Source organism: Sceloporus undulatus, chromosome 5 (assembly GCF_019175285.1).
Source record: "Sceloporus undulatus isolate JIND9_A2432 ecotype Alabama chromosome 5, SceUnd_v1.1, whole genome shotgun sequence".
NCBI classification, from domain to species: Eukaryota; Metazoa; Chordata; class Lepidosauria; order Squamata; family Phrynosomatidae; genus Sceloporus; species Sceloporus undulatus.
The window spans coordinates 31,712,174-31,721,334 of NC_056526.1; the positions used below are offsets into that span (position 1 = coordinate 31,712,174).

Sequence of the window (9,161 nt, forward strand, 5' to 3'; positions counted from 1 at the left end):
AATGTATGCATTCTATGTTCATGTGTATATGAATGGTGTGGGAAAAAGTGGAATGGCCATGCCCAGTTGAGGTTCTGACCACATTAACTGCTGACATGTGACCCTGGAGATTTCCCAGATGGTGATTCAGTCCTTATGTCAAAAAAAGTTTACAATTTTTGCTATGAAGGATCTAGTCAAGACTATCTGAGGTTCATGGAATTATGTTGATAGGTTTACAACAGTCCCCCTAAAGTAAAGGTCGGAATCTTGTCCCCCCCACCCCCCAGATGTTGCTGGACTCTAGCTCTCATTAGTCCCATGCAGTGCAACCAATAATCCAGAGTGAAGTGTGCCTTACCACATTTTCGCTTTTTGTTGTGTCATTCCACCTCTTTATTTATTGACCTTCTTTAAATCATCCGGAGGTTCCTGCCTAAACAGCTGAAAGGACAGAAAAAAATGGGTCTCTGGTAATTCTTTCTTGACAATAGTCCTTGCTGCTCAGACCTAAACATGAGAAGTGCACAGAAGCCAAGCCCATTTTCTTTGGATGTTTCTCGTTAAAGATTTCCTTTTGTCTCTCCCTTTCATCCCCTTTCTTTGAGAGACATAATTTTCCCCTTTCAAAAAGATAGTTAAAGAAAAAGAAAAACTAATAATCACCTTCTCCAGAGAGGACAAGCTTCATCCTGCGTTAGTCTCAGTCCAGCCATTTACAAAGCAAAGACACTATTAAATGGAGGGCGAAAAGGGGACCCTGTAATAATGAGTTTTTAATTACCTCACTCCTTACCTTATTGCTTTCCAGCAGCCCCCCAATGAAAACCAACAGTGGCAGTTTCTATTGGAAATGTTAATTACTTTTGTGGATAATTAGACTTGCAGGGTTTCAGAAGCATCTGACCTCACTTAATAATGGCAGAAGAAGGTGAGGAGGGGAATAAAGATGTGCCTTATAAATGCTGAGAGAAGCAAAACCAGGAAAAAATTCCCAAATTAAAAGAGCACCTAAGTGCAGCAATATATGAAACCATGAAAGCTACTCAGGGTAATGGTTGTATGGGGAGATATGAGAAATATGAGCTATATCACAGATATCACCTATCAGGATCGTCAGGACAGGACTATACCAGATCTTGTGATTTCTGCACCAAGATATGAGACCTAGGGGTTATCTTTTGTGATGTCACAGGATGTGGGTCTTGGTGATGTAAGAAGGGTGATTTTACAAGTGGCAGACCCTGATGTCATTAAGCATTATATATCAAGCAGCAGATGCAGTTCACAGAGTATGGTATTCAAATAAAAAATTAAACTAACAAATATGGGTACACACACTGTTCAAAACAGTGGTCTCACTCTGAAATTCCTCTTCTTTGCCCTTAAGGCTGAAAGAGAGAGTCCAGGCCTTGGTAACCGGGAAGCCTAGCACCTATCAGGCCATTTTGCCTAGAGAGCAGTTATTCATTCATTTTGATACTGCTATGATATAAAATAGTACAGTTCTAGGTAAATCTGAAGGTTTATATACATCTATTAGAAGATTTATAGGGGGATTAGAAAATGTGACCAAAAGGCACACACAACCCAAACAAAAAAACAGTGGAAAGAGTCAGGGATGAAGTCAAGCAGGATTTTTCTGGCTATGTAGCTGTGTTCTGGAAGAGTTTTTTTTCCTGACGTTTCACCAGCATCTATGGCTGGTATCTTCAGACAATGCTGGCATGGAAGTGAGTGGGGTATATATACTGTATGAAGCTTGGTTAAGAGGAAGTGATTTACATGTTAATCTCTGTGTTAGTCTGTGTTGAATGGCAAGGCCTCAGGGTGTCTATTGAATTAGTGACCCATTGTCTGCTGGAAAACCTCCTTGTCCTGGATGGTTTTCATTGGCAGGGGCTGTGTCTCGATTGTAGTGTTTTTCAGGACTGGTAGCCAAACTTTGTTTCCTGTTGAAGTTGTCTAGGTGTTTGTGGATCTCAATGGCATTTATTTGGCTTTTTTACTGTCAGGAGGTTATTCTTAATGTTTAGGTGGAACCTCTTTTCCTGTAGCTTGCATCCATTGTTCCAGAGCACCTAAGTCCTGTTCTCTGGAACAGCAGAAAACAAGCTTGCTCCATCCTCAGTATGACATCCTTCAAATATTTAAACAGGGCTATCCTATCACCACTTAACCTTCTCTTCTCCAGGCTAAACATGCCCAGCTCCCTAAGTCTTTCTTCACAAGGCATGGTTTCCAGACCCTTCACCATTTTAATCACCCTCCTTTGGACATGCTCCAATTTATTATTATTATTATTATTATTATTATTATTATTATTATTATTTATAGTATTTATACCCTGTCCTTCAGCCCTAAAGGCTCTCAGCACAGCTTACAATTATTATTAATTACACGGTTCCCTGCCCTCAGGCTTACAATCTAAAAAGACGTGACACAAAAGGAGAAGGAAATGGTGGGGGGATCAGGTTCATAGTTATAACACTTTAAACGTTATAGCTCCATCCTATTATAGGTGAGGCCCAACCAAGGCAGAATAAAGTGGCACTATTACTTCCCTTGATCTAGACACTATACTATTGATGCAGCCTAGAATCGCATTGGCCTTTTTAGCTGCTGCATCATACTGTTCTGATGTTCAACTTGTGATCTACTTGGACTCCTATGTCCCTTTCACATGTAGTCTCTTTAAGACAGGTGTTCCCCTCCCCCCATCCTAAATATATGCATTTCATTTTCTCCTCCTAAGTGCACTACCTTATGTTTCTCTGCATTGAAATACATTTTGTTAGCTTTGGACCAGCATTCTAATCTATTTAGGTCATTTTGAATTTTGATCCTGTCCTCTCGGATATTAGCTATTCCTCCAAATTTGGTGTCATCTGAAAATTTGATAAGCATGGCCCCTATTCTTTCATCTACATCATGGGACCAAGACAGAACCCTGTGGCACCCCACTGCTCTCCAAGATGAAGAGAAGCCATTGTTGAACACCCTTTGGATTTGCCTGGGCAACCAATTACAAATCCATTAAACACTGGTATTGTCTAACCCACATTTTACTAGCTAATTTGCAAGAATATCATGGGGGATCTTGTCAAAGGCCTTACTGAAATGAAGATATGCAATATCCACAGTGTTCCCTTCATCTACCAAGCTTGTAATTTTATTTAGAGAGAGAGAGAGAGAGAGAGAGAGAGAGAGATCAGATTAGTCTGGCATGACTTGTTTCTCAGAAACCCATGTTGACTTTTTGGGACTATGGCATTCCTTTCTAAATGTTCACCGACTCTCTGTTTAATGATCTGCTCTAGAATCTTTCCAAAACTGAGTGGTAGTTGTTGGGATCCTCTTTTTCCCCCCTTTTTGAAGATGGGGACAACATGTGCCCTCCTCCAATCTTCTGAGACTTTTCCTGTTCTCCAGGAGTTCTCAAAGATTATTGCCAATGGCCCTGAGATTACATTTGTCGATTCTTTTAGTACCCTTGGATGTAGTTCATCTGGTCCGAGAGATTTAAATTCATTTAGACTAACAAAATATTCCTGTACTGCTTCTTTATTTATTCTGTGCTGTATTTCCCCTATTGTGTCCCCTATTTCATTTTCCTCAAGTTGAGCACCCTTTTCCTTTTGTGAGAAGACTGAGGCAAAGAAGGTATTGAGTAATTCTGCCTTTTCTCCATCCCTTGTTAGCATTTCGCCATCTTCTCCACATAGTGACCCTACCATTTCCTTCTTCTTTTTGCTGCAAACATACCCCCAAAAGCCCTTTTTATTGTTCTTAACCTCTCTAGCAAGCCTGAGTTCATTCTGCACTTTAGCATTTCTGACTTTACCCCTACACATGATCACTATCTGTTTGATTTCCCCCTTTTTCCATTTCTTACACAAGTTCCATTTAAAACTTAGCTCCATTGAAAGTTCTTTAGTCATCCATCCTGGTTTCTTCAGACACCTCCCATTTTTCCTCCTGATTGGTACTGTTTCAAATTGTGCCTTCAGTATCTCCCTTTTGAGAAACTCCCATCCATCCTGAACTCCTTTTTCTTTTAGAATTCCTGACCATGGGATCTAGTATTTCCCTAAATTTACTACAATAAGCTAGTTTCTGGAGCAGCAGAAAACAAGGTTGCTCCCTCCTCAATATGACATCCCTTCAAGTCTTTAAACAGGGCTATCATATCACCTCTTAACCGTCTCTTCTCCAGGGAGCTGGGGGTGTTTAGCCTGAAGCAGAGAAGGTTAAGAGGTGATATGATAGCCCTGTTTAAATACTTGAAGGGATTGAGCAGGGAGCAACCTTGTTTTCTGCTGCTCCAGAGACTAGGACCCGGAGCAATGGATGCAAGCTACAGGAAAATAGATTCCACCTCAACATTAGGAGGAACTTCCTGACAGAAAGAGGTGTTTGAGAAAGGAACACAATCCCTTGGAGTGTAGTGGAGTCTTCTTCCCTGGAGGTCTTTAAACAGAGGCTGGATGGCCATCTGTCAGGGATGCTTTGATTTAGATTTCCTGGATGGCAGGGGTTTGGACTGGATGGCCCTTGCAGTCTCTTCCAACTCTATGATTCTATGATTCTGAAGGCTAGAATGCGTGTCTGACTATGCCTGGCTTCTCCTTTCCACTATATATCATCCAATTTCTATTAAACTGTCATATTTCTATTGCTTTTTCAACTTTTTTTGTACTCTCTTTTTCTTTTGATAAATTCCCACCTGTTTTGTCTACATCTAATAATTTGTTCTCATCCTTATATATTACATAGATTTGGCAATGTACTTTTCCAATAGTCTCAGACTTGACTCCATTCTTTCTTTCTTCCTCCTCCTCCTCCTCCTCTTCTTCTTCCTTTTTGGTGATTTATTTTTCATCCAGTTAGTTATAAATGAATTGATTTTCTTTCTATCAGTTTTCTTCACTGTCTAGCTCTCACATCTGTACATGTTGCTGAGAAATATGATGGCTTGACACTAGTTTGGATGATCCTAACTTTGGTGTTCTGTTTTATCTTTGCACTTCAAGATCTTGTCTAATTCTTTTATAGCTGCCCTCCACAGTCTGACTGCAAGCTCTGTTCTGATCAATATTTGAGCCAAAGTATGTGAAATCCTTAACTATTTCAATTTCCTTATTGTCTAGATAAATTTCTATAACTCCTGTGGTCATTATTTTTGTTTTATTTATGTTTAGGAACATAACTTTAGGAACTGGTACTTTCCTCTCTGACTTTTATTAGTAATTGTTTCAGGTCTTTGATGTTTTCTGCTAGTGGTACGATTTCATCTGCATATCTTAGATAGTTGATTTTCCTTCCTCTGATTCATAGGATCATATGTAGGATCAGAATAAACAAAGTCTACTTTATGAAGGTTAACAATAATGACATGTGACATGGCAAGGCTGGTTCATGAAAATGGAAGGATTTTTCTTCCACTTTTTGTGACTTAAGTAATTAAGTAGAACAAATGACAAAAAAAATGCATCATTCTACCTCCTTTAACATATTGGCTTAAACCGTGCTGTATAGTGTATCGCTTCCCATTAAGCGCCTGCTTCAGTGAACACAAGCTATTTCACAGAGATGAAAGCCTTAATAACCGTGCCTAAAGGGAAGTTATTATTGTAAAGAAATCTCAGGCATATAAGTTGTGGCAAATGTGTGGAGGATATCAGGTCTGGGAATTCACACTGTCAGGCTATGATTCAGGCTGGTAGGCAGCAGAGGGAAATACATTAGGGTGTCGTGGTTCATAATCTTATTGTTTAACACGCATGCAATATTAGCTGCATCTACTAGAGCAAGAAGAAATAAAGCATGAATCAGATCTAATTTTGTTTGTTATTGTAGTGCTCAGAGAGACCCCAATGATATAGAGTCTCATAATATTCTGTTTGGGAAGAAGAGATGGACCCCAGGTATAGAGATATCTGAAGAGTTGTATCTCAAATGTGTTCTTATTTTGAAGGCCATTTGTATGCCTTACAGACTAGCATTTCCTCTATCGTTATGTGTTTCAGTTTGAATGTAAGATAGGGATGCTTGAGAAATTTGGGGGATTTTTGATGCAAAGCAGACCTGATCAGTATCTCCAGGACTAAGGTGGTGAAAGGAATATAGCTATCCTTCTTATCCTCCAAATTTTACATTGTAGTTCTTGGCTCATTTTAAAAAATGTACAGAAATGCATATAAAAAGATATATTTTAGGCTATAAACTATAATGAGTTGAGAAATGTATCTATTTAGATAACATGCATTTATAAATATGTATTTCATGAAAAGATACATTCAAAATAGTTTTAGATATGTATTTCTGCAAGATTGTTCATGCCAGTTTTTTAATAAAACATACATAGATGAATGTGAAAGAGATTGGAATGGATTTAAAAGTGAATACATGTGAAAATGAAATAGACTAAGCCACCCAATTTTACTATAAGAATCTTTTAAACTCTTGTGGTAGAAGAGGCTGGCCACAGTTTTACCTAAGAGTGTTCTTTCACTTTGAGAAAATAGAAAATTGAACTGAACAGGTACCATTTTATTCAATTTGCACTCATCCTCCAATAATGAATTCCTGTTCATATCCATTGTTCTATGAGAAGAAGGACTTACTGTATCTGTCTCTGAGCTCATCTACATGGGTTATTTACTCCTGGTTTTCCTGGGCTTGCTGCATTCTGTTTACAGGGTACAGGGCCAAAACTCCAAATCACAGACAGCTTTCACAACATCTGCACCCAGTTCTGACTTTTCTTCCTTTAATTTGAGTTTAAAAGCTGACCTTTTGCCATGATGACAGGCAGCTGCCTTTCGACAGAGTTCTTGCAAGGCACCCAGCAGCACCACTGCAGCCATTCTGAAGTCAGAACAAGGCACCCAGGCTTGATAACATGGCTGATCCCCTTGTTGTGACCTCAGGGAAGGCAGCAGCCTGGTGTCACTTCAAAGAGAAAGCAGGTAATGGGGAGAAGTCAGTGTCAGAATACATTGAGGACAGCCCAGAATATTTTGGCCAGTGAAAATGATGTTAGCAGATCATGATAACAGCCCCATGTGATTAGCTATATGACTTCACCTTGCTAGCAAAAGCCTTCTGGACTGACTTCATCTAGCTTGGCCATTGGCTCCTCCTAGCCATGAATGAGTATAAAAGAGCTTCCTGTCTCAGTGGAATTATGCTAATGCATCAAGATCTACCTGATTTCTAGCCTGCCTTGCTTTTCTTATTTCCCTCTGGTTTGCCCTCTGAACCTCATTGGGCTTCACTCTGAACTCTTGCCTCACTTCAGATTGGTGCCCACAGGTCTACTCATCCTGACACACTGCTGTATCCACAATGGAACAGACATAGGTGATTGTTTTTCTTGCCAGAATGTGCTAAAGCATCATCATTTCAGAATGATTGGGGCAGTGGTACATGGGTATGGAGAATGGTAGGTACCAAAATACTGCAGCTCATTGTGCCATAAGGGGTGATTCTGGTGATATCCAGGATATTTGAAGAGGGACGACAGTAGCAGTTCTGTCAACAACACCAGAGATGACAGCAAGAATTTTAAAAAATAAAATAAAATGACTGATGATATATCAAAGAATAATTCAAGTTCAAAATGAAAAATTAGGCAATGGAGGAGACACAGAATGAATGCAGTTCCAACAAAGGAGGCCAATTGTTTTTTAAGCACACACAACAAATGCAGTTCCATAGTAGAAAAATGCAAATGCTTAAATACCCAATTTATTTCAGAACAATATTATGTCAAGGCAAAAATTTGTATCATCACAATGGCATTTTAACTGCTGTATCTTACTGTCTACACCTGGTGACATTGTTTGAAAACAACCAGCCAATGGCAAGCAGACCTTCCCTGACCCCATTTTGTTGGTAAGTATTAATTTTACTCCCTGCATCATGATATGAGTTGTCATTCCCATGGAGAGAAGAACCTAAGACAAGCTGTGCTGGATCAAGCCAAAGGTCTATCTGGTTTCTCAGAGGCCACAGTCTGGTTCTTCAAAGGTCAACCTATAGCCCATGGGAACACTGCCAGCAATACACAAAGAAAACTATACCCTCCATCTTGCTTTAATTCTGTTTCCTGATCCCATGTTCCATCTAAACAGACAGCAATGATCATAAGGCATGGACCGCCTCTCTGTCAATTAATCTGTACACAGTTTTGGCACATAGTAAAGTAGTTATGTGATTGCATCATCACAGGTCCAGCAGATTATTGTATCTATATAATTTCCTAGAGCTAAGACAAGATTTGGCAACCAGGGTTCAAATCCCAGCTCGGCCATGGAAACCCACTGGGTGACCTTGAGCAAGCCAACTTAGGGTTGTCATAAGTCAGAAATGACCTGAAGGCACATGACAACAACATCAACACAACAATTGACTGGATCTAATTGTCAATAAGCACTGTGGGTAGCTTTTTGACACTACATCTTGTACATAGAACTTACCTGACATGCCCACAGCTTAAATTTGTTTCATCTAAAAGGTGTTCATAATATTAATAACCAAAATTGTGATATATCCTGCTCATACACTTGGATTGAAAGCTAGAGAATAGTATGTTTGATTTTACACTATAGTCTGAACTGAAACACACCATCAGCTGAAAAACCAAGGCTGACACATGAGGTTTAACTATCTGCTCCCAAGAAGAGCAGATAGTTAAATACTATGGCAAGAATTAGGCCAACCTGGTCTTGTCCATTGGCAGAAGAAGGGAAAACTGCAGAAAATTTACTTCTGCCTTTTATATTGGAAAGAACATTCACCTCCAGCTGTTCTAGAACTTTCAGAACTGAAGATAAACACATTATGGGCATCTCCACCTATGAACAAATGACGGAGTATGGTGTGTGCATTTGTGTTACAGTCTATTACAAAGTGCCTTCAGAACCATCCAGTCAAAAGATGGGATATATTTCTTGTAAATCAGAGTGGACAACTTGTGGCCCTCCAAATGTTGGACTACATCAGATCCACCCCTTATAGACTCTGTTGAGATATTATGGGACTACAACATCTGGTGGGGCACAAGTTGCCTGTGCTTGTCTAATTACAAGTTTTCAACAGCTCAGTTCAGACATCATTTTGAGGAAGGAAGGAAGGAAGGAAGGAAGGAAGGAAGGAAGGAAGGAAGGAAGGAAGGA

At 39.6% G+C, this 9,161-nt stretch overlaps 1 protein-coding gene across 1 annotated transcript in view; it reads right to left on the bottom strand.

The window, feature by feature from the left end:
* The window catches only part of SYN3 (synapsin III), a 1,385,441-nt gene that overhangs the window by 1,343,207 nt on the left and 33,073 nt on the right, over window positions 1-9,161 (bottom strand). The window lies entirely within an intron of this gene.